Source organism: Emydura macquarii, unplaced genomic scaffold, assembly GCF_026122565.2.
Source record: "Emydura macquarii macquarii isolate MOO-44397 ecotype Brisbane River unplaced genomic scaffold, CSIRO-AGI_Emac_v2 contig_2924, whole genome shotgun sequence".
In the NCBI taxonomy this organism is placed as follows: Eukaryota; Metazoa; Chordata; order Testudines; family Chelidae; genus Emydura; species Emydura macquarii.
The window spans coordinates 3,662,972-3,687,112 of record NW_027133061.1 but is presented as its reverse complement, the minus strand read 5'-3'; the positions used below and the strand labels follow the sequence as shown (position 1 = coordinate 3,687,112).

The following is a 24,141-nucleotide window of genomic DNA, read 5'->3' as shown; positions in this document are numbered from 1 at the left end:
GACATTCAGGCACGCTGAGTGTGGGATTGCTGACTCTCAAGCTAATGATGGTCCGTGGAGACTTTCCACTACACACTTCCTCTTCTCGGTCTCTCTCATCTGCCACTCTTGCGTTACATCTGCGGGCAATACAAACAGCACCCTCAGAGAAGAAGCTCAAACGAGCAGCCTCTAAAGTTAACAAATCAGGTGATACAAGAGCCCCCAGGAATGGGGTCTGAGGATTAGAGTCCTTCAAGTCTTGACAGGACTTCCCCCATAGCTCTTGCCAGCTTCAGGGGCAGAGTTAAGGTTGCCAGGCAGGGCCGGTGCGCACCGTGGTGTTTCTTGGTTTTCAGAGGTTTAAGTATAGGTGCTCTCAACATTCTGGAAGGGCACGAGGCCGGCCAGACTAACGCTGCGATAACAACATTTTGGGCAGTGAATTTCCCTAGTCATTTGGGGAAGCAGAGGGACTGAGAGCGCACGATCGAGAGATGCAAGGAAGCTTCCTGAGAGCACCTCCCTGTCACTTGGCTGGCTACCAGCTCTGCCCTCCTCCTGGAGGCAAGGAGAGGCCAGTAGGGCTGGAGCGGCCCCAGGGAGGAAGGAAGGTGGTAAGCGATGTGCTGTAAGCAGCGCGTTAACCATCGGAAGGCAGCAAGGGAGAGTGGAGGGGAGCCACAGCTGCCACACTGCAGGGTGGGGGCCAGCCAGCATACTGGAAAGGGGGCTCTGCATAACCCCCGGCAGCGCAGCAGAGGTGTGAACTGGAACATGGCTGTCCTGACGCCCCCTTTGAACAAGCTGGCACTGAGCAGTCACAGCCACTCGCTGTTGTTTGATCGCACGCAGGAAGTGGGTGAAGAGCATTGATAGATCGATCTATCGATCCCCATATCTATCTATCGATCCCCATACGCCTCATCTCCCTCTCTATCTCCGTACACATCTATCCATCCTCATACCCCTCCTCTATCTATTGATCTCCATATCTATCTATCGATCCCCATACGCCTCATCTCCCTCTCTATCTCCGTACACATCTATCCATCCTCATACCCCTCCTCTATCTATTGATCTCCATATCTATCTATCGATCCCCATACGCCTCATCTATCTATTGATCCCCATATCTATCTATCGATCCCCATACGCCTCATCTCCCTCTCTATCTCCGTACACATCTATCGATCCCCATATGCATCCTCTCTCTCTATTGATCCCCATATCTCTGTTAATCTATCGATCCCTGTATCTCTCTATTGATCCCTGTATCTGTTGATTGATCTATCGATCTCTGCATCTATTAGTTGATCCCTGTATCTGTCTATCTGTCGATCCCTGTGTCGATGTATCGATCCATTGATCCCCGTATGTATCGATCTATCCCCCCTCAGGCCTGCTCTGCTCCCCTCCTCCCGCCCTGCGAGCCCCGCCCGCCGCGGGCCGAGCCTGAGGAGCGGCCGCGCGCGACGGCACGGCGCCGGCGTCGGAGGGGGCGTGGTTCCTGCCTGGAGCGGCCCCGCCCAGCGGTCGTCCCGCCGACGCGGCCGTTCCCTCCCCCCGGCCGTGGCGGCCTCCGTCCCTCCCAAGCGCGCGCGCGCGCGCGCGGCCGATCGCTTTCTCCGCGGTCGACTGGCGGGGCTCCCTGACGACGAGCCGAGCGGCGGGGGCGCGGCGGCGGCGGAGGGGGCACGTCACTGGGCTGGGCGCGCGCGTTGCCCGGCGCCTGGCAGCAGGGGAGAGAGGGGCCGAGAGGCGCAGGCGAGAGGCCGCAGGGAGCCCGCTCCCCCTCGAGCGCTTCCTCAGGTGAGTGGGGGCGGCGGCGCCCCTCCCCCCCCGCGGGATGTTCGGGCCCCGGGCTCGCTCCCCCCCCCCCCCCGCGGGATGTTCCCCCAGGCTCGCTCTTCTCCCCCCCCCCCCTCAGTCCCCTCAGCCGGCTCGCCCCGCCCCCCCGGCTCGGCCCCGCTATTGGGAAGTTGGCAGCGGTCGCAGGGGAAGCAACTTTGCGGCTTTTGCTGGCCGCTGGGTGGGGTTTGGCCCGGCCCGGCAGCTCCCCGCCCCGCTCCTCAGCCGCCGGAGGGAGGGAGGAGAACAGCGGGCCCCCTCCCCCCCCGCTAGGGGGCGCGTGCGGAGGCCGGGTGGTGGGGGGTTGGGCATCCCCCCCCTGGGGTGGGGGGGGGGACGGCTGTAGAGTCCTCCCTCGTGTGCGTGCGGGGCATTACAAACAGACCCGGCGCTGGGGGTGGTTCCTGCAGCATCCCCCCCCCGCCCTTTGCAATGACTAATGCTTCGCATGGGGCTCGGTGCATTTCAGCCAGTGTCCGCCCACTGGAGAAGTTCACAAGAAACTGATTCATGGGGGAAGGTGGGGTGGAGGACGGGGACGGGGGATATTTTACGGTCCGTTCCTGCCTGTTGCCTTGGCTGGCCTCTGGGCTTGAAACGCTCCAAGAGAAGGAGAGACCTGTAGCACTTTAAAGACTAACACGTTTAATTTCTGCAGGCATAAGCTTGGGTGGGTTGCAGCCTGCAGAAATTAAACGTGTTAGTCTTTAAAGTGCTACAGGTCTCTGGTTGTTTCTGCTGTATGCAGACGAACAGGGCTACCTCTCTGGAACTTTTCACTCAAAAAGGACGTTAAACTCCCCCCCTTCCTCTTTATCTTCCGCTGGTCGTCCCTTGCATTTGGTTGGGTTGGGTTTGTTGGGAGGAGGGCTCTCATCTGCTCTCCGTTTGCAAAAACAGAGGCTGGAAGCGTTTGCAAGGCCAAAAAAAAAGGGGGGGGGGGGGGGCTTTGGCAAGGTTCCCTGGGGCGGCCACACCAACTTCTGAGCTTGTGGGGTGTGGAAGGCCTTTCACATCCCTCTTAAAATGAGGGAATGCAACAGGCTGGGCCGATCATCCACAGAAAGAAAGTTGGAGATGCTGTTATCTTAGCCCACTCTTGATGAAGTATTCTTACCCCGCCCCCTGCTTTCTGGCTAGTGCCTTATGGAATTTGGATGATGCAGTGTTTGTGGGATCTGATTATTTTCCAAGGATTCCACACAAGGATTCCCCACCATCCTCCCTGCACTTGGGGTAAATGCTCGCTACATTTATAAGGATTTCACGTGTTTGTTTCCAGATTTTTTTTCCTCCCCCCCCCCACTTTGTTGATGTGGTGAGTTTGAGATCTTTCCAAAGCACATGATTTTGCAGAATGCTTAATGTAGATGGGAAGATTTGTAGGGAACATGTTTTCTGAGGCCTCAGTGACCAGAGTTTATCTTGTTTGGACTCTTTGGGTGTTATCTCTGGTGAACCTTTTTATTTTTTTTAAGCTCCTGGGCTGCTGACTTCTCACTTTCCGAATGTCAGGAGTTGTAATATGACTTGTAATATGGGCCTGATTCAAAGCTGACTGTAGTCAGTGGAAAATATTCCATATCATGCATTAAGTTCTGCATAAATGTTCATCTTCAGATACCTGTGAGGGGTGTCAGATTGGTGGAGGGGACTGAGTCAAAGAGGTTAGGACATGGACTTTTAATTGGGCTTACAGGTAAGTATGCAAATTTAATAGCCACTGGGCTCCTAGCTCCCCTAGGGTACTCTGAAAACCCCAGGTCTGTGTGGCTCAAGAAAGAACACACAGCAAGTTGGTGGCAATGGAAATTCCTGACTCCGAGCCCCATGCTCCATTCTGGCATTCAGTAAAATAGAAGGTTTCATTATTAAGACCCTCCGGGATTCAGTGGCAATCGACGGGAGTTACACAAGCTATGCAAAAAACTTGTGTAACTCCTGTCAACTTCTGTGCTTCTCTTCTGCACGCCGTCTTCACTGCACTGTGCTGACAGGAACCGCATTCCTGTCGACGCAGCGCTACTCCGCTTGTGAAGGTGGTCTTAGTACGTCGATTTCTGGATCGACTGAGCGGGTCTTCACTGACCGCTCAGTCGATCCAGATAAATCGATCTGACAGCGGGCTGTACTACAATGGTCCTAGATTTACTCTTTCCTCCATTTGCCATCATAACTGGAATTAAAAATATTCCTCCTTCAAAAAAAATACAAGAAGTTGGCTGAGTGAGCAGAACCTCGCAGGGCACATGCAGCGCTTAGCGCTTTGCAGAGAAAATGTAAAGAAGGGCTTTCTGCCACAAGGAGCTTTCAGTCTGAAGCAAGTGTAGGATGCAAGATCACTACCCCTGCTGTTTTGCTGCAAGGCTAGTAAGAGGTGCTTTGGCCCTGATCTCTTGGGCTGGTCTGGGCAGGTGGATCCCTGCACCCGTGCAGAACCACTTTTTTAGCCTAGGATCTACCCAGGCAGGTCAGATTGCTATCTGTTTTTGGGCCTAGATCACCTGCCCCCCACCCAAAAAAACTGATGATTTTTTTTTTTTGGATGCTTCTGGTTTTGGGTGCCCAACTTGAAACATCTTGGGCCAGATCTTCAGCTGGTGTCAACTGTCCTAGCGCCATTGTGGTGATGGCAGGTACTTGATGCTCTCTGAAATTCAAGCCCCTTTTACGGCGCTTTGAATTCAGCCCCCCAAAATGACACATGGCTTTTGGAGATCGGGACTTCGTTATTTTTAAGCCAACAGCGGCAAAGCAGAAGTTGCACAGATGTAACATGTTAGCTGTGAAGACAAAAATAGTCTATTCTCAGTAAATCCCTACCTGTTGCTCCACAATTATAAGATGTCAGATGGGTGAGATTGAAAGAATTTAAAAAATATAAACCAGCCATCGCTACTGCTCCCTCTGTGTGTATGTGTGTGTTTACATAGGCTGGGCAGTTTCACTTTCTGGTTCTCATGCCCCTTGTACCAGCTGTTCTGTTGGATTTCTTGACCTCCAGAGAAATCCCTTCGCATTTTTCAAAAGCACTCACAGCCCTGATCCTGCAAACACACACAAACTTAATTTTTTGCTGTTATGAGTAGTCCCGGGAATGTGTTTAAAAAACATTAAATGAAATCAGGAGGCAAATAAACAGAACTCAACTCTTACTTTTAAAATTTCATGATTTTTAAGCCAATTTCATGATGGGCTTAAATGGACCTTAATAGATTCCATTATTATTGTACCAAGCTCTTAGCTAGTGGGTTTCATAAGTAGATCTCAAAGTGCTTTGCAAAGAAGGTATCATTATCTCCGTTATATAGATAGGGAAACTGAGTCACATAGCGGGGTAGTGACTTGTCCAAGTCACCCAGCAAATCAGGGGCAGAGCCAGGAATAGAACAAAGTCTCCTGAATCCCAGTCTGATTACCTGCCCATTAGGCTGCACTATTGGGTTCTGTCTATTTGCCTTCTGTGGGTTGTGAGGTGGTTTTTATTTTGCCTTTATGGATCATGTTTTCAAGCTTTTCTCTGCAACCACAAAGGCTAGAAGTTCAAAGATTCTCATGGCTGACTCCAGGACCCGGGGCTTTAAGAAAAACAACAAATATCACAAGACTCACGATTCAAATGGCAAGAATCGGGAAAACTTCCTTGCAAAAAAAAAATTCTCTCTTCTGACTCTCTGAAAGCCGCCTTCAAAACAACCACTAAACTGTGTGTATGTTTATATATGTACATAAAGAAAAAAAAGAAATGGAAATTGTGGCGGTAATGAACCAAACTCCACTGCTTAAATCACTGCTCTTCATTGTAACCCCACCCATATCTCTTATCTGTAAGTTTGTCTACTTAAATCAGGATGTCTTCAAGTGAGGGCAGAGGTGTTCGCATCTTAATATTGTGGAGCAACTAAAATGCTTCTGGCGCTGTATGAATCATAAAGCTACGTTTAAAAAAAACAAACAACCCACTAACACTAAATTTGGAGACTAATCTTAAATTGATATCCCTTTAACTCTGAGGAGCATCACTGCAAATGCTACAGATTTCCCTGGGTTTGGGGATCACAAGCACTTAATCTCATTCATTCATTTTTTTAATTAAAAAAATAATGGAATTAGATTAGCAAAACCCAAACTACGCGAGTAAATCCCAAATGCAGCTGATAAGTTTCTTCATAACCTGCAGGTGCGTATCTGCCTCGGTTTAGATCTCTGAATCCAGCACTCCATTCAGTCCTTTGCTTACGTTCTTTGTTGGTCCGCTGAGAATTCCTTTTGTAAATGGCCTGGCACTTTCTAGCTTGTCAGCCAGTGAGCTGCACAGTTCTCCATCAGAATGGCTGTGTATCTAGTGGGCAGGGCACCAGCCTGAGACTTGGGAGACCTTGGTTCTATTCCCAGATCTCCCACTGAATTCCTGTTTGACCTTGTGATTCCCCTTTCTGGGCCTCTTATTTTCCCTTCCCACCCATTATCTCTGTCTTGTTTTTGTGATTTTAGGCTCTGATCTGCCAAACACTTCTTAGGTATGTACCTAGCGGTGACTCACAGAGGTAAAGTTAAACGTGCATAAGTGTCTTTAGGAGTGGGGCTTTAGACTGTAAAATGGGGATATAATCCTTCCTTGTCTGTCTGGTCTGTTTAGACTGGGGCTCTGTAGGGCAGGGCCTGGTTCTCTCACAGTCTGTGCAGTGTTCAGTATGACAGGGCCTTGATCGGGGCTTCTAGGTGCTACATGACACTGAGGATCTGTATGGATTAGTAAACAAACCAAGCAATAAGGGAGGAGGTGATCAAAAGTACCCAAGGGATTTAGGGACCCAAGTCATATTGACTTTGAATGGGAATCGTATGCCTAAATGATCGCCTTTGTGCTTCTGAAAATCTTCCTTTACGTTGTTAATAATATGATGAGAGGCCATGTGGCCCAATATGTAGGATACTAGACTGGAACTTGGAGACCGAATTCTATTCCCAACTCTCCCACAGGCTGGCTGGGTGGCTTTGGACAAATCACTTCCAGTGTTTGTGTCCGATTTCCCTTGTAAAGTGCTTTGAGATCTGTAGATGAAGGGAGTGATGTGTAGTGGTTACAGCCAATTGAGAGCTAAGACTCCTGGGTTGTGTTTCTGCCACCGAGTTGGATGTGTGACCTCAGACAAGTCACTTTCCCCTCTTGGTGAGAGACTGCCCCTTCCCCAAAGAGCTTTCAGTCTCACTCCGCTATAAAGTGGAGATAATGCTCACCCACCTTTCTCTACTAAAACAGACCATGGTCTGTTGGGTGCAGCAGGGGGCTGGATTCTAATCCTGGCTCGGCCACTGACTGACTGGGTGACCTTGAGCAAATGGCGTCTCTGCTCTGTGCCTCATTTTCCCCCATCTGTAAAATGGGGGTAATGGGATTTTCCTCCCACACAAGGGGGTTGCGAGGCCAAGTCAATGTTTAGCAAACTCTTTGGGATTCTCTAATGCCAGGTATTAAGGGAGTAGGGCTTTAGCATCACGGGGAACCTACCTGCCCTTTGTGTCTTTGACAGTCATCAAATCATAGAAATGCGGGCAGGATAGGACCTTAAGAGGTCTTCTGGTCCGATCCCCTGCGCTGAGGCAGGACCAAGTCAACCTAGACCATCCCTGACAGGGGTTTGTCTAACCTGTTCTTAAAAACCTCCAATGACAGGGGCTCCATGTCCCTATTGGTAACCTGTTCTGGTGCTAACTGTGCTAATAGGAAGTATTTCCTCCATTACACCCCGGACAGTCTCCGCTGATGCATGGCAGCTTTGATTCATGCCAGTTATGTCCCTTGCCCCTGTTTGTTTTAGCAGCAGCACCGATTTCTTGCTCTCTCTTCCTCCCTCCTCCTCACAAATCTCCCTTGCTTAGCAAAGCTTCAAGACTGAAGAGGAGGGTGAGGAGACAGGCAAATAGGAGCAAAGTTCCTTGGAATAAATGTCACTCCCTCCCCCACTGTGAATTGAATCTTTAAGTAGACAAACTAATGTTAGCTCTGGCACAGGGCAGGACAGACTTCCCTGAGCCAGCAGGTCAGTCAAGGCTTGGCGCACTCATCCCCTGTTGCACTGAAAGTAAAATATTGATTGTACCGGTGCCTGTTGCGGCAAGGGTGCCACTGTCACTCATTTTCCGAGGCTGGAGGCTCATGCCATCGAAGCCTGTTTTGGATCTTCATTCAAACCTGTAGTTTGGGAGGTCGAGATCCTTTCATGGGACAGTTCCTCTCTTGCCCATCCTTTCCCTGCGGTCTGGTGGATAGAGCACTGGGCTTCGGGCGACCTGGATTCTGTTCACAGCTCTGCCTGGGTGACCTTGGGCAAGTCGTTTCCCCTCCCTGTGCCTCAGTTTCCCCATCCTACAGATGAGGATAATGAGACTGACCTCCTGCGTAAAGCGCTTTGAGATCTCCAGATGAAAATCAGTAGAGAAGAGCTAGAGGGGTGTAGATCAATCCTCCCCAGCTTTTATTTAGTGCTTTTAATCTAACATTGCATTATTGTTTAGAGGCTGCCTCTGAGCTGCAAGCCCCATTATGCTAGGTACTGTACGTTCACATAAGGTAAGTCTGCGCTGCAGTAAAAGAACCATGGCTGGCCCGGGTCAGCGTATGCGGTCTCAGGCTGCAGGGCTAAAAAGTGCAGTGTAAATGTTTGGGTTGGAGCCCGGGATTTAAGACCCATCCCTCACCATGAGGTTTCCGAGCCCAGGCTCCAGCTCAAGTGTGAACGTCTAGACTGCAATTTTGAGCCCTGCAGCCCACGCCCCATGTTGACCTGGGTTTTGAGACTCCAGGCTGTAGGGTTTTTTATTGCAGTGTAGAGGTACCCCTAGGAGATGGTCCCTGCTCCAAACAGCCAACTATCTACATGGACATGAAGTGAGAAGGGAAACAGAGAGACTTGTTCCAAGCTGGGAATAGAACTCATATCTCCTGACTCCCAGCCCAGTGCCTTCTCCGCTGGTCAGTGTTACCTCCCTGTGTAATAGTCCTATTAAATCTGTATTAGTGCAATGGGTTACATACCCCACCTGCTCTGCATTTTGTATCTGGGCTGGGATGTTATCCCTCCCCTTACCCTGGGTGCTGCAGGATTTTTATACATGTTGGGGTCAAATCTCTCCTGGTTACATTTTGATCTGTCCTATGCTAGCTCTTAGACATCCCATAAAGATGTCCTTTTATACAGAGATTACAGATTTAAATGGGGCAGGGTCTTTGCACTGGCCTTTTGCAAAGGGGGAGGGAATCTAATTTCCAGAGGTGCTGTGCCCCCACAGCTCCCACTGACAGCTGTAAATCAGGCCACTGATTTAGGTGCCTAAATCTGGGTTTGGGTGCCTCCAGTTAGGTCTCTGAGTCTGGAAATCTCAACCCCAGCTGATGAGAATGAGGACTGAGGTCTGGTTCCCTGATCCCCAGCTCTGGTTTCAGTCGTCCAATGTCCTTTGCTTAGTGAAACCTGAGAGTGCGGTTTGTTTGTGTTTCTGCCTAATCCTGCTTTGTGGGATTGTTTTTCTTCCTCTTTGTCCTCCTGGTTCCTCTAGCAGGGGGAGGGCAGCCAGGGTAGCTCTATGCCCAGTTTTACCTTCCCTTGGAATTTGGCACCTGAGAGAGGATGGTGCTAATGTCACCCAGGCATAGGGCAAACCATGCTGCTCTGTTAAACCTCAGCCGGTAGCACCTCTTGCTATTCCAGTCCTGGCTCCACATTCATGCATCACTTCTGCTTCAATCCCATCCCGCAGCCTCTACTGTTATTCCAGCCCTGAGTTGTGTGTCCCGTCCCCCCAGCTCTGCCAATGTTGTACAAGTGCATGTAACTACAGTGGCGTCGGGCGGCGTGTTGAGCTGGTGGTACAAGATGAGAATTCTACAACAAGTGGAAATATGGATGAATTGCTAAGAGGAGTACAAAAGAATAGCACGAGCATATGGGGACAAAATCAGAAAGGCTAAGGTGCAAAATGAGTTCCGCGTAGCAAGGGGCATAAAAGGCCATAAGAAGAGGTTCTTTAAATACATTGGGCACAAGAGAAAGGAGGAGGAAAGTGTATGTCAGCTAGAGTTTATAACAGATGACATCAAGGGGGCTGTGGTGTTTAATGCCTATTTTGCTTCAGTCTTCACTAAAAAGCTAAATTGTAATCAGATGTTACATGGAGCTCATGCATATCTCAGCGAAGAGAGATCGGGGCTTCATGAATGGTTGAATGTTGCTGTGGTGATGCCAGTGTGCATAAGTGCTAAGCGTTAGGGTTGCTTTCTCTACAGGCATCCTTCGTCCAGGAGGTGAGTGCATGTAGGTGGCCAAATACCTGGCCTACATTGCAGATATCAGGCACTGGGATAGCTGCACCAATGCAAACCCCTGGTGTACACAGATTACACCAGTGTCATTAACCTGGTATAAACAGTGTCCACACTAGGGAATTTGCAGCAGTAGCAACCATGCTGGAGAATGAATCCCCAGAGCTGACCAGGCCAGAGATCCCTGCAAAGTGGTTGGTCAATTCCTTGGGGGAGATACCAGAGTATCGGTTGCCAGGCTCTTAAACAAACACAGGAAGGATGGGCTGGGGGTGAAGGCACTGGGCTGGACCTCATGAGATCTGAGTTTGATTCCCAGCTCTGCCACTGACTCCTCATGTGACTTTGTTTGAGTAAGTTGCATGATCTCTCTGGGCCTTGGGTCCCTGTCTGTAAAATGGAGATCCTTTCTCCCGCCTGTCTTTTGCTCTATGTCTGTGCAGCACCCAGCAGGAGGGGATCCCATCCTCAGCTGGGATCTCTGTAATACACACAATAAAGTATCACTGTCGTATGTATGTAGGGGTTAACATGCAGTTCAGGGTATTGTCACAGCAGGGGTGATGCGTGGAATCCACTCCATGCATTCATTGCTGATGGCTAGATTGGACGCGCTTTAGGGCAGCGACTGTTGTCTTGTTCTGTGCTTTGCACAGCGCCTAGCACCATGGGGTCTCTGTCCATGACTGGGTCTGACAGGTGCCGTAATACACCTAATAAGAAAAAATAGTTTTACAGCAATTTCCCCCCCAAATGTAATATCACTACTGAAAGGCCAGATCTAGATTAGAAACTTTTGCTGGTCTAGTAATGTAGCTTAAGGGGCTAATTATTTATTTAAAAGCTCTTCCATACTAGCAAAACAGTTGTGCAGGCACAGTTATTGTGGCAGGAAAGTGGTTTTGCTGATTTTGTTTGGTTTAAGCCGTACTGGCAAAAGCCCTTTTTTCCAGTATAAGATGCATTTGCATGAGGAGAATTTGCTGGTTAAAAGCTACACTGGCAAACCCATTCTAGTGTAGACCTGGTTTAAGATGCACTGATTTCAGGACTATTATTTTTGTCCCTTTCTAACAGGGGCACGAGATCCTTCTGAAAATACAGCATTGCTCGGTTCAAAATGGTAGCATGGGGCTCCATATTGATTGTGTTTTTCTTAGTTGTATTATGGTAGCCACTAGATACCCTAGATCAGGTCTCATTGTGCTAGGTGCTGTGTAACACAGTGAGTGCCAGTCCCTGCCCCACATAGCCTACACTCTAAATAGGCTAGATCATGACTTCCAAAGAGAATCTGCCAACCCCCAGTGCTCAAATCTGATGAGGATGGCTTCCCCCCCCTTCCCCCCCAAAAAAAAACCAAAACAAAACAAAACCAAAAAAACCCCCAAAAAAAACCTGTGGGATCTTAATGGGTTCTTTTTATTTACATCCTGTGTCATGAACCCTTACAGTGTCAACTGTCCAACCTTGTCTCCACCACCCTTTTGGCTAGAAAATTGCCTTTTTTTCAATTTGACCTGACATCGGTAATCACAGGACTCCAGGAGCTGGGGCTTTATGGGAAAAAAGGCAAGTCTCAAAATATTTTGTGAGATAAAATCATGAATGTTGGCGGTGCTGAACTTGCTCAGTTCACGAGTAAAAAGTTTGGGTGAGGGGTGTTCTGACGTATTTGCACTCTGGGATCTTGAGGGGGGAGGCTAGGACTTCTCCTGCCTCCCGAGCACTTGGGGTTGGTTAATTCTGATGCATGAGCCAGATTCTTTTTTGGTTCTTGTTGTCACAGCTGTGTTGAGACTTTGCAATACTAATGGGAGAAAAAAGTATTAATGTATATTAAGGAAATTCATGCTGGCATTAGCGCATCAGTGTAGTTATGCCCATACAAACGCTTATCCTGGAGCAATTTAATCTGGTCCCAGATGGAAATAAGATGTGATGGTGAAAGCCTGCTTTGCCCACTGCAGAGCTCCTGTATTGGGGCTTTGCATTGATTATACATATGCAAATGTCCTTCATGACTAAGGCCTTGTCTACACTACAAAATTAAGTCAACCCATGTAAGGTTGATTTTACTCTGGTGTTTCATGTCCATTCTACGCCCCCTCTGTCAGTGGTGCATGTTCTCATCAGGAGCGTTTCCACCGACTTAACTGTATGGGGCATTGTGGGGCACTGACAGTTGGAGCCTCCCTGCCCTGGGGCCAACAGGCGATGTAAGTGATGCAGTGTCTACACAGACACTGCCTCACCCTGACTAAATTGACCTAAGATGTACACGTCTTGTGGAGGTGGAGTTTAGGTTGGTATAGTGGGCGACTTACATCGGTAGGAGCAAGGTTGTTGTGTAGACACTCTGGCTTTGTCTTCACTGACGGTGGCAAATTTGCTGCTGTCAGATCGATTTATCTGGATCGACTGAGCGGTCAGTGGAGACCTGCTCAGTGGATCCAGAAATCGACATATTAAGACCACCCTCACAAGTGGCGTGGTGCTGCGTCGACAGGAACATGGTTCCTGTTGGCGCAGTGCAGTGAAGACGGCGCACAGAACAGAAGCACAGAAGTCGACGGGAGTTACGCAAGTTTTTTGCGTAGTTTGCATAACTCCGGTCGACTGCCGCTGAATCTCCGAGGTGAGTGTAGACGAGCCCTTAGAGTTAGGTCGACATAAGCTGCTTTATGTTGACCGAACTGTGTAGTGTAAACCAACCCTCCAGTAAGGCCCCTGTCTGCATTTCAAGTCTGTGGCAGTGCATCCCCATCCTGAGCAGACTGGCTGAGTGGGGGAAGCTGCCATTTATTTTTGAACAGAGTCCCTTTAATGGTGTGCGTGTTGCATGGCCCCATTGCTGGTTTCTGTGGCTTTTCCCTCTGTGCTAGGAGGCAAGAAATGTTCAGAGTGGGCGACCTTAGTGCCAGTGTGTGCTGGGAGTGCGGGGAGATGTTTGGCAAGAACTAATGCCCTCAAATCAAAAGCCTGTCCGTTTCCTGTGGTTGCTTCAGCTGTGTGCGTGTGTGTGATCTGTGCGCTGCAGGGACATTGGATCTGATGCCCTGCTGGGAGTCTGGAGGTTCAGCTAGGATTTCTGCCCACGCCTCTGAGATCAGAATCTGGCCCTTGGGTGTACAGAGAGCCATTCCCACTAAGGCAGATTCTGTTTTTCTTTTTTCTCCAGGACCCAGGGAGTCTTTCTTCCCCAGGTCTCGGGTCAGGGAGCTGTGTTAATCATCGCTCTGTGACCCTCCAGCATGAGGGCAAAGTCCCTGAGCCGAACCTTTGGCCAACATGCAATATCACAAGAATTTCACAACCCCTTGGCGACTGACTGGGTCAGGTGGGCTTGAGAATGTTTGTTGAATGAGCTGGCGGATAAGACCTCCCCAGTGCCCATCCCCGGCTGCTAGCAGGGTGCTGATTCAAGGGCTGATTCAGCATGCAGCAGACTGCAGCAGCAGTGTCCATAAGTCACATGGCTCCCCCAGACGTGATTGCTGTGGTAGTGTGGTCAATATATTTGTTGTGTGTCCTAAACCTAGCTTTCGGTAGGGTAACCTCATTTCCCCTCCTGAAGCCCTCCTGTTGCTTAAAGTGGCTGCAGAATTTTTCTTGTTCTGGCCTAGCTGGGTGACCTTGGGTGAGTCACTTCCATCTTGGTGCCTTGGTTCCCCCTTCTGTACAATGGGGTAATGATACTGACCTCCTTTGTAAAGTGATTTGAGATCTGCTGATGGAAAGCACTAGATAAGAGCTGGATATTAATAGCCAGTTCCTATCCTGAAGTGCTGTGTAGTGTCATCATGTGCCTATTAAGCACTAGCAGCTGCCACATTCCAACCCGGAGGTGGCTGCATCTTTGTAGTGGGTGCAGGGATTGGTGTAGATGGCTTGTAATTTTGTAAAAGGATTTGGGGCTTTCAGAATGAACAGGAAGGATGAAATCAAACCTTACACACCCACCTTCTGTATATCCTTAGCTGTGAGACCAGCCTGCGTATTTCAGATTGAGTAAAGGAGCAGGGATCAAAATCTCAGAGAAGTGATGGCCCTGGGCTGGGACTTGGGGGTGGGTGGGCTGTGTTGGGGTTTGATTTCCAGCTCTGCCACAGACTCCCTTGTCCGAGGCCCTAGGTGAGTTAAAGCCTGTGCTTAACTTTAACCATGGCTTCAGTGGGACACAAGCATGTGCTTAAAGTTAGGCATGTGCTTAAGGACATGCAGCACTTTAACTACGTTGGTTTGGAAACAGCTACAGTTAAAGAGTAGCACCATAGCATGAGCCTTTGTGACTGCCTTTATATAGCTGCGTCCACACTAGAGGTTGTTCCAATTTAATTATGATGGCAGAAAATCCTACCCCAACCCACGGAGTTAAACCTGAACAAAACCTGTGAATGGAGCTGTGAATCTCTGAGCCTCAGTTTTCCATCTGTGAAATGGGGATCATAATCCTTCCTGTGTCTGGCTTATCTGTTGAGACTGTGAGCTCTTTGGTTCTTTTGTCCTCTGTCTGTGCAGTGCCTGGCGCAATGGGGCCATGATCTTAGTTGGTGTCTCTTCTGTAATGACGAGTTGTGATGGACATTGCAGTACTACTTAGGGGCCTCAGTCAAGGACCAGGACCCAGTGGTGTGATTAACTCTGATCAGCAGGGACTGTTTGAGGCACACAAAGGCCCTGCCAGCTCCCTTTGCCCTGTGGTGTGGGGCTGAGTTCAGAAATCAAACCTTAGGCATCTTGTACTCCGACTTTCTTGGTAACAAACCTGCCCTGGGCAACAGCCATTCTCCAGACGGGCGCATTGGTTGCTTTGGGAAGTTTATCTGTGCCTTGTTCTCAGCCCTGCCCAATGGCCACTAATAACAAAGCATCTCCTGGAACACCCTGGGGTTAGGGATGGCATCACAACACACGTGCAGATTCTGGAATGGCTAGTGCTAGGGAAGCAGAACGGGCTGTGTGCTTGGTCAGCAGAGACCGACACCCAGGTGCAGGTTTGCTGACCTGTGGAACTTGCAGCAGCAGCAGCAAAAGTAGCTTTGCAAAGGTTGGAAAATGGGTAGGAGATGATATGCGTTCCTTGATGTGATCTGTCCTTGCAGCAATCCCAGGTACAACTATGCATCTGGGCATTGCCTGAGCTACCCCCACCATTCCTGCAGAATTGGGAGCGTTGGTGGAGGGTGACTGTTATGGATTGGTGTGAGCGGTGCAGGGTGACTGTTATGGATTGGTGTGAGCGGTGGGTACTGGACAAGCTGGTGAATTGGCCTGTTTCAGTTTGTTGCTCGTATTGCAGTAGCAGCTAGGTGCTCTTTCATGGGGTCAAGGCCATGTGTCTGTTGCCTCAGTTTCCCCTCCTTGGACTCCCCAGTAACAGCACATAAATGCTTGTGAATCAGGAAACAGCCCTTCCTGGGGCGGTGGCTTGTTAAAATAGCATCACACTGCAGTGTTAATGACACATCTCTCCCAGGCTCTATAGTTCCTTTCCCCAAACCAGATCCTGGTGGCCTAAAACTTCTCACATTAAGGCTGGTACTCCTGGTACTTATGGGTATCGTTCATCAGGAGCAGAACCCCTCCTAGGCCTTTCCCCTGATCCTGGGGCTTCCTCCTGTAGGAAATGCCACCATGGGGTGCTGCTGTCACATGACCCTTGGTGACTTGCCCAGGACCCTGGTATGCAAGCCCGATCGTACTACATGAACACACAGTGAGAGACCGTCCCTGCATAAAACCCATAGTCTACAGGCAAAGGATAGGAGGGGAAACTGAGGCACAGAAAGGGGAAGTGACTTGCCCTGTGTCAGAGGCAGTGCTGGGAATAGACCCCAGGTCTCCTGACTCCCAGGCCTGTACTCTATCCACTGGACAATGCTGTCTCTTTGGATGGATAGTGGAAAGGAAGTACTATTATCCCCATTGTTTATATGGGGAGCTGAAGGACCAGAGAGATTAACCTTTGGGCAGGTGTTTCTCATGCACATCCGACCTTTCTTGTGCCCCTTGGCATGCTGGTGAGCTGCAAGGCCAGAGGGTGAAAGGGGCAGTTGGCTATGGCGACTTGGCTGGAACGCAGCCAGCTGTGGGTTCTGCCACAGATCAATGGGCTGTGAGGAGGCTAGCAAGGTCTGCTGCACAGGATGTGCTGGGCCTCTGAGGACATCCTGGCAAGCGCTTGGGGATTTGAACAGGCAAGTGGAGAATGAAACTCGGCGCGCTGCTTTGTGGGAACCTGTGTTCCAATAAGCAGCTGAACCGCTTGGCAGCAGGAGTAGCTGCTTGTTGCAACCAATGTTCTATAAAGAGCTGCAGGGAAAAACTTAAAGCTTGATCCTGGGAGAGCTCAAAGCCTTTTATGAAGGGGAGAGGGGCAACCGCTGGCTTTTTGACGCCTAATGCTATAGGGCTCAACCTCTTGGGTAACAGAGATAGCTGGTCTGCCCTGGGTGAGCTGTTAGCATGTGCCAGAGCAAAGGGGAAGCCGTGCCCTTTGCTGCACTGAGCCGCCCGGTGGGGCAGCCATGCTACAGCAGCAGGTGTCGCTGAAGATTGGATGCGTCACTGTGTTGGGGGACTCTCCACGTGCTCTATCTCCTGTCTGGCCTGAGCCGAAACGTGTGACCTTAAGTCACTTCCTAGCCTTCCCTTAATGCCTGCAAAGCTGCTTAGTGCTGGCTGCACTCAGCCCCTGCGGTCGCTAATTCAGCCTTTTTGGACTTCCTGGTGATGCCTGTTCTGCCCCAGGCCATGGCATAGCAAACCTGTCTGCTGCTGGGATTGGGGCCCAGTCCAACGTCTGTGCTGGGCTTCTAGTTATGGGGCTTCCACCCCCTGGATATTTGTGTGGGGTAGAAGGGCTCGGATCTGAGGACCTGGCACAGTCTACTTTACAGGGTCTGGGTCCCATTCAGCACAGAACGAGGGGGGAAGGGTCTTATTGTCCAGTTTCAGTTTGGATGAGGCCAGAATCGCACTGCTCCCAGGAGTACTTTGTACCCAGCAAACTTGCTGCTTTGCGGAGGTGGGTGGAACATTGGTGTCCCTGGTTTGAGGAGGGGGAACCAGAGCAGAGAGCGCCCAGCGTCACACAGCCAGTCAGAGAGAGCGGGGAATGGAACCATTCCCAGACTTGTGCCTTATCAGCTAGACTGCAGCTGGCCCGGAACAATGAAGTCTGGTGTCTCTTGGCTACTGTGCGACTTTTCAGCTGCGGTCGCTGTGTGTCTATTTTGTGTGTGTTGCATTGAGAGCAGCTCGGCTGGTTTGTTTGCAAACAGAAGTGTCTTCCCCCTGGGTGGGTTCCCGACGTGGCTCTTCCTCTCGAATCACGGAGTTATACCTAATGGCTTGGCTGTTGAGGCTGTGTTGCTGCAGTGCTCTTAAATGGGACTTGTTTGTGAGAGAGCACAAGCACCTGGGGGTGTGTGTGTGTGTGACAGCCCCCATGTTATAACCTCTCCCCTCTATTTCCCAAACATGAATCTCTTGGCTCACCTTTGTGGACGCTGGCAATGCGCTTGGGCAAGGGCTGCTGACTTGTTTGAGGAAGTCCCCACCCAGCCCAACCCCGGACACCCCAAGTGACTCAGGAGGAAACCACAGCGTGTGACAAGCTGTGCCGTCGGGTGTCCCTGGTTCTTGCCACACACCTGCCCAGCTGCAACCCCCTCAGCTCCCTAGGCTTTCTAGATAGGCCCTTGCCCCGGGGAGGGGCAGTCTCCTTCCTGGGTCTTGCTCAACAGATGCAGTGGAGCAGCACTCCAGTAGCTGTGAGGAGGGTCCCCTGGGCACTGCCTTGTCTTTGCACCTTCTAGGAGACCAAGTGACTGCAGATGGAGGGTGAGGGTAACAACTCTGAAACCCACCCTGCTATCTCCCCAGGGCGCTGTTTCCAACCCTAGTCTCTTCCCCTTTCCTGTACCAAGATCTGTGCCCTTCCCCAGCTCCCGCACTCCAGGTCTCTGTGCTGCCCCTGCGCTTTCCGCTTCCCAGTCTGTGTGCGCCCAGCTTCCTCCCTCGGCTGACCCTGCCTGCTCCCACATGCCTCGACGTCCTGCGGGGCAGAAGCCCATCATGTCTTGGCAGCCTGTGCACGAGGCTGGGCATGCTCAGGGTGCTGTGTGCTCTACGGATCGGCTCCATCTGGCTCTGCGGAGGACCTGCCGGGTAGGGTCCTGGTTCTTCCTTCTTTGAGAATGGGGGACTTGGCATCTCTGCCCTTGGGGGTCACCCTGCATCTGGACTGCTGATTAAAGGAGAGACCAGCTATTGTCTGCCTAAACTTTGGGCTATCACGCGTCCCTCTGGAGTCAGGGCCACACCTGGACTGAGAGATCCTACGAAGAGGAGGCCAAGGGGTGGGAGGCTTTGTTGTCCTTACTCACTGTGATCTGGGAGCTCCTTCAACTCATCCCATTCCCCATGCAGCTGTCGGAGCCCCCATTCCTCTTGTGCTCCCCGCATCTGGGGCTAACGCACCCATGGTCTGCCTGGTGTAGAGGGTTCTTGGGTTGAAGACAGAGCTCCGGGGATGTCGAGGGACCCTGGCACGTAGGGGCAGGTGTTGCAAAGGCCGAGGGAGATGTGCTCCTGTGCCAGCTGACCGGATGGCTGTGACCAGGTGTGCGTGCGCGGTGTGTATGCACCTGCAGTGACCCCCGGTGGCTCGCTGTCCCACCCGCCGAACGCGCGACAGGCCCAGGGCCTGCGTCCCAGCTACAGCTCCACATTGGGAGGAGCTGCTCTGCTCTGGTGATGTTGGGTCACCTGGCATCATTTGTTTTCCATGGATGGTATTTAAGACAAGTCCCGACACGGTTAGTTTCCTAATCCGCTAAACCTGCTAAGGGCAGGGGGTGCATGTGTGTGCGTGCCCGCTTTCGTCTCCCGCTCTCGCCACCTGGACTAGCAGGGTCGTGTTCCTTACTGTGAAAGACTTCAGCTCAGTCGATTCCGCGTATCTCTCAGGGATCCCTTGATCAGCTGAGCCCAAATTTGGACCACTGACCCTGCTCCCGGCCCTCAGGAGGCAGGGCAGTTTTCAAGAAGTTGTGAGACAGCATGTGGATTTTAGAGCCCCTGGAAAACCCAGTTGTTAAACAGTAACTTAGGCTATGTCTACATGCACAACGCTACAGCTGCCCCATTGTAGCGCTTTGGTATTGACGCTTTTATAGTGACCGAGAACCCCCCCATCGCTATAGGAAATCCACCTCCGTGAGAGGTGGGTTGGGGGAAGAATTCCTATGTTGGCCTAGCGCTGTTTACATGGGGATTTAAGTTGGCGTAAGTATGTCTTTTCCATACCCCTGAGCAATGGAGCTGGGTCGACCTAATTTTCTAGCACAAGACCAAACCCTCGTCTCAAACTTACGATAGCGGAGCTGATGCTTTGCTGTAATCAGAGAGAAGGCTGAGAGGTGACTTGATCACAGTCTGTAGACACCTATATCAGGAGAAGGTTTTTGCTCTTGAATTGGGCGGACAAAGGCAGAATCAGCTCCAATGGCTGGAAGCTGAAACTGGAGTAATTCAGGCTAGAAATAAGGTGCAAAATTTTACGTGAGGGGAGGTAATCTTTGGAACAGCTAAACCTGGGAGTTCTCCATCATTAGCCGTTTGGTACTCGAGGCCGGGTGCCTCTTTTTAAAAGATCTGCTGTAATTCAACCAGAAGTTAAGGGCTTGATGCAGAAATTGCTGGATGAGGTTCTCTGGCCTGTGTGGTGCAGGAGACCACACTAGATTATCATAATGATCCCTCTTGGCCTCAGGCTTTGTGACTGTCTGTTATCTATCAAGCCCAAGATATTCATTTTTAAAAAAAATCTTGCAAATTCATATTCTGAACAAACCTATGAGCTCTGAGAGAGAGACAGACACTGACTTCTACCCAAGGAAGAGCTGAAGAATTCAGCTAACATCAGCAAAGCCAATCAACCCTGTTAAATAGACAGTAGGCACTCTGGACCCAAGTTTCTGCTAGTGGGAACTGGCAGAGCATTACATCAGGAGTGAGTTTGCCCAGTTACACAGCAAACCAGGAGTGGTTAGGAGAGGGGTTATTGAGTGTAACTAAGGTTGGGAACAAACAGGCGCAATAAAATATAGTCTCTGTGTATCGTTGCCCCTCCTTTTAACACCAAATATCAGGGCCTTGCAGGTCGGCTTCCTATGGAGGGGAAATCAGTGAGACAGAGGCTGGGTATATTCGAAGGGTCATTCATTTTATTTATGTGTACATCAGTCTTGGAACAGGGGTGGTCAAACAGCATGCAAGGCAATCCCTTCTCCCAGGAATTTCAGCTCAGTGCTGGTGCCCAGGTCCCAGGGAGCCTCCAGAATTGGCTCCAGTCAGAGCCCAGGCAAAGAGCAAATACTCACACTGCTCCCGCAGCTCCCACAACATGCAACCTTGTCTAAGCAAAATCTATCACAGCATGTCTTCCCAAGGTGGAACACTTGCTCGCACACCAGGAAAAAGAATTTGGGTGGGTGTAACAGCACCACCTGCTGTAGCAAGAGGTATGAAATATCACTTATATAGTGAGAGCATGTGGTGTTCTAACTTGCATATTTAATCGCCTTTTGGGGCACGCCTCAGAGCTCCTTATCTGCTTGGCCCTAACATCTGGATTAGAGCAGGGGCGGGGAACCTTTTTGTTGCCAAGGGCCTGATGGTGGCCCTGGCGGCGGGCGGGGATTCGGCGTCGGGGGGGGGATTCGGCGGCGGCACAGTTACGTGTGGGGCGGTGCCTGCCGCCGAAATGCCGCCGCTGTTTCCGCCTTTTCGGCGGCACGGTTTTGCAGTGTCCGCAGGGTTCCGTGGGGCAGTAACCGCCTCCGGACTCCCCCCGCCGCCGAAAATGGGCAGACGGCGGCAGGGTTTCGGCGGCGCTCACTTCCCGCCCGCCCGCGGGCCGGATCAAATTCTTTCCGGCCCACGGGCCGGAGGTTCCCCACCCCTGGATTAGAGGGTATTTGTGTATTTCATAAATCTGTATGAAAGATTCCTGTGCTTTGTGATCTCTACAGAGTTTTTTCTTCAGATTTTTCTCTGCGGCTGGGGAATCTTCACAGCCACTTTCCTCTCTAGAGGATGGAAGCCAGTGGAAAACAGTATGTGTCAAGTTTGAGTTTGCTTTTAAAAAATCACAAGTCTAGCATCTCCGGGTTCAGCGCTCCACATGTTCCTTTGCACAAGTGCCATGTTCAGGGTTGTTTACTAGCCTGGCTTGAATCTGCATTGCTTTGCCTGGTTCACCTCCCAGGGCCTTGACTCTGACATCATCATGGAGGTGGTGGAATGGGAAGCACGTTGCTTCAATGCTTTGAGATCCTCCAACATCAGACTTAAGGAGAGCTGAGACTCTTGAATGCCTGGCCCTCTGCTCATTTGATGACTGTGTGACCCTTTGCTACTTAAAACGCTGTGAACTGTCAGCATGAGTAATTGCAGGTGGGAAACTTCCACCCAGCTATTTGCAAATTGTGGGGATGGAGCTGGGGAAGAAGGGTTGTGGTTGAAAGTTAGTCCTGTTTTGTTTTGTTTTTAAATTAGCCTGGAGCTGCATGAAATGCTGTGGACGTAGGTGTGAATTGTGGTGTAGGCCAGGAATCAGCGGAACACCTGGGGACGCGCTTTTGCGTCAGCGCAACTGGGGCAGGTGCTTAACTTTAAACACATACTTGATTGTGTGGCAGGGTTGGGGCCCAATTTGACCCTTGCAATTAGAGGGGGAAAGCCTTTATGGAGCTGCCTTCTCCTTCAGGCCTTGACAGATGCTCGTGTCATCCTCCCCCCCCCTCCGCCCCCGTCTGTTCTATGGTTTCTTAAATCTACCTTGGGCAAATTACGCTTGGGTGGGGTGGGGAGGTGATGTGATGTGTGTGCAAATACAATTGCAGCGTGAAGCTCCAGTGATCGCCACAGGGTGTGCCTGCTTCTGCACTCGCTTGGGTTGGGCTGGCTTTTTTTATTATTTGTATTAATCCTGTTTGGGCCAGCCGAGGGGCCCTGTTGTGCTAACTGTTGGACAAACTCACAGCAGTAGCGCAGTGTACAGTCGAAATAGATCAGACGGACACAGGGCGAGGGAAGGGGTATTCTTCCGCGCCTCCCCTCCCCGGTTGCCAACATTGTATTTAAAAAATAAGGGACTGTTTTCTTAGCACCTCTGCCCCACCCCTCCTCCTATTATTAGTTATTATCAATATTAATAGTAATAATACTAAGCCATACTCACCTGCATTCAGCAGGAGTGTTTCTTGCTGCTTTTTGTAGCACTGCAGTTATGCTCCTCTACCGGGGGCGTTGGCAGAGACTCTGCGAGCAGGGAGGCTACACCCCAGGAGCCCTGAACCTCCCCCCTGCCAGACAGCCCCTTCCTGACCCTGGCCCTTCAGCGCAGCTCCAGGGCGCACACTGTCGCTGCCAGACAGAGCCTGCATAGGGAAAGCAGACAAGGCCACGCTGAAGGGCCAGGGTCGGGTGGAGACAGGAGGAGAGTAGAAAGAGGCACCCTTGTGTCCTGGCCCTCTGCTGTTGAAATACGGGATAGAAGGCCTCCTTGTAGTACCGGACAGGCAGTTTTCTATGTAAATAAGGGACATCCTGCTTGTAATATGGGTCTGTTGGCAACCCTCCTTCCCCCACACCCATACAGCCGGAGTGTGTGTGCGTGGAGGCATGGCCTTCGGTGATCGCTCTTTCTTTTGCCCAGCTGCTGAGGGCAGATAATTTTGAATAGCCCTTTGGAGCATGGGCCGCATGGCATTCATTTAGGCCATGTGCATTCACCACATGTTGCTTGCTCAGCTCTGACAGAGGCCTGGACGGGGCTAGCGCAGCTGCTTCCTAAGCCTGCTCTTCCTTCCACGGCACCGTTACCTGGCTGCACTCTGCACCTTGAATGCCTTGGACCTGATTCCTGAGGTTGGGTCAGGGGTTTTGGTGCATTTGTGCAGGGGAAATGAGCCACGTACCCTACCCACCACCTCTTCCTTCCCAGAAAAAGCCCATCTGTGTTTGCAGCGTGAAAGCTGGGTTCGCTGTTCTGCTTTGCCACTCTGCTTTCGATCTCTGCAGTGTGCATACAGCAGCACTGTGGTTTGGCAGGCTCCCATCTGATCGTTGGAAGGGTCCGAGGAGCAGCTGAAGCGATGGCACTAAGGACTCAGGGTCATGTGGGAGCTGGGCAGGCTCCTTGCTCTCTGTGCAGGGAACATGCGACCTGGGGCCTGGCTTTTCAGAGGGAACAAAGTCTCTGCCGCTTTCTTGGGTTTGCTTTTGCTCAGCACCTGGCAGAGCCAGGCTCTCCACACACCCTGGCACCACTACCAGCCTGGCTCTGTGTGGATCAGCAGTTGTAAGCTGCGGCTGCAAAGAAAAACCAGCAACTCATTACAGTTCTCAGACTCCAGGGCAGCTGAGCCCCAGTTGCAAGCCCCTTGCCTCTAGCACTGGAGAAGTATCTGTCACGGGGTGGATCCCTGAGAGTCCTTTCCAGCCTTAACCTCAGCCCACAGCCACCCCTGGTCTTCTCAACCATGCCGTGCTCTTACATGTATATTTACAGTCAGCGCCAGCTTCCCCACTTGCATCTGCTGCTGCAGCAGCCAGTTCTGCCTCCTTCTGCCTTCCATGAGGCTCCCTGCTCCCCCAGCACTTCCTTCCTGCTTGCTTAGATAGTCCTAGCTGGGGGGCTTCCCCCTCCATTAGCCCCTCAGCTGTAGCTCTATTCAGTTAATTGGCACCCTCAGTTAGCTACCTGCCTTCCTTCCAGCGAGATCCCAGTTAATAGACTAGTGGGGATCAGAGTTAACTCCTGTTTCAGCACACCCGTCACACCGCCCCTGTCACTGCCATGTCCCAGATCTCCGCTGGGGGGCTGAGAGAACCAGGAGGGTCCTGCAGGCTGGGGAAGAGCCTTGTCTTGTGCCAGGGTGGCTGCTCCTGCTGCCCCCATCTGTCTTCGCTGC

General features: G+C 51.1%; 1 protein-coding gene across 1 annotated transcript in view; it reads left to right on the top strand.

Annotated features, from left to right (window-relative positions):
- Positions 1-1,509: 1,509 nt before the first annotated feature.
- The window catches only part of CERS2 (ceramide synthase 2), a 42,402-nt gene continuing 19,770 nt past the window's right edge, over positions 1,510-24,141 (top strand). Inside the window, exon 1 of the mRNA XM_067569636.1 lies at positions 1,510-1,791. The gene's annotated coding sequence lies outside the window, so the exon portion shown is untranslated. The remainder of the gene's footprint in view (positions 1,792-24,141) is intronic.